The following is a 1,776-nucleotide window of genomic DNA, read 5'->3' on the forward strand; positions in this document are numbered from 1 at the left end:
CCAATTGTGTATCTTTACATCGTTTGCGTATCTTTACTAATCCAATTGTGTATCTTTTCATTTCTCGTTTGAGTATCATTCTCTAAGGCTTTCTAATGCGAGTTTCAATCGTATTTGAGAGTTTTGCAAGTGTGGGAGTGTGTTTCTTTCAAACTGAGTATCTTTACATCGTTTGCGTATCTTTACTATTCCAATTGTGTATCTTTTCATTTCTCGTTTGAGGATCTTTCTGTAAGGCTTTCTGATGCGAGTTTCTATTGAATTTGAGAGTTTTGCAAGTGTGGGAGTGTGTTTCTTTCAAACTGAGTATCTTTACATCGTTTGCGTATCTTTACTATTCCAATTGTGTATCTTTACATCGTTTGCGTATCTTTACTATTCCAATTGTGTATCTTTTCATTTCTCGTTTGAGTATCTTTCTGTAAGGATTCTGATGCGAGTTTCTATTGAATTTGAGAGTTTTGCAAGTGTGGGAGTGTGTTTCTTCCAAACTGAGTATCTTTACATCGTTTGCGTATCTTTACTATTCCAATTGTGTATTTTTTCATTTCTCGTTTGAGTATCTTTCTGTAAGGTTTCTGATGCGAGTTTCTATTGTATTTGAGAGTTTTGCAAGTGTGGGAGTGTGTTTCTTTCAAACTGAGTATCTTTACATCGTTTGCGTATCTTTACTATTCCAATTGTGTTTCTGTTCATTTCTCGTTTGAGTATCTTTCTGTAAGGCTTTTTGATGCGAGTTTCTATTGAATTTGAGAGTTTTGCAAGTGTGGGAGTGTGTTTCTTTCAAACTGAGTATCTTTACATCGTTTGCGTATCTTTACTATTCCAATTGTGTATCTTTTCATTTCTCGTTTGAGTATCTTTCTGTAAGGCTTCTAATGCGAGTTTCTATTGTATTTGGGAGTTTTGCAAGTGTGGGAGTGTGTTTCTTTCAAACTGAGTATCTTTACATCGTTTGCGTATCTTTACTATTCCAATTGTGTTTCTTTTCATTTCTCGTTTGAGTATCTTTCTGTAAGGCTTCTGATGCGAGTTTCTATTGTATTTGATAGTTTTGCAAGTGTGGGAGTGTGTTTCTTTCAAACTGAGTATCTTTACATCGTTTGCGTATCTTTACTATTCTAATTGTGTATCTTTTCATTTCTCGTTTGAGTATCTTTCTGTAAGGCTTCTGATGCGAGTTTCTATTGTATTTGAGAGTTTTGCAAGTGTGGGAGTGTGTTTCTTTCAAACTGAGTATCTTTACATCGTTTGCGTATCTTTACTATTCCAATTGTGTATCTTTACATCGTTTGCGTATCTTTACTATTCCAATTGTGTATCTTTTCATTTCTCGTTTGAGTATCTTTCTGTAAGGATTCTGATGCGAGTTTCTATTGTATTTGATAGTTTTGCAAGTGTGGGAGTGTGTTTCTTTCAAACTGAGTATCTTTACATCGTTTGCGTATCTTTACTATTCCAATTGTGTATCTTTACATCGTTTGCGTATCTTTACTATTCCAATTGTGTATCTTTACATCGTTTGCGTATCTTTACTATTCCAATTGTGTATCTTTTCATTTCTCGTTTGAGGATCTTTCTGTAAGTCTTTCTGATGCGAGTTTCTATTGAATTTGAGAGTTTTGCAAGTGTGGGAGTGTGTTTCTTTCAAACTGAGTATCTTTACATCGTTTGCGTATCTTTACTATTCCAATTGTGTATCTTTACATCGTTTGCGTATCTTTACTATTCCAATTGTGTATCTTTTCATTTCTCGTTTGAGGATCTTTCTGTAAG

The sequence above is a fragment of the Argentina anserina genome, unplaced genomic scaffold, assembly GCF_933775445.1.
Source record: "Argentina anserina unplaced genomic scaffold, drPotAnse1.1, whole genome shotgun sequence".
Classification (NCBI taxonomy): domain Eukaryota; kingdom Viridiplantae; phylum Streptophyta; class Magnoliopsida; order Rosales; family Rosaceae; genus Argentina; species Argentina anserina.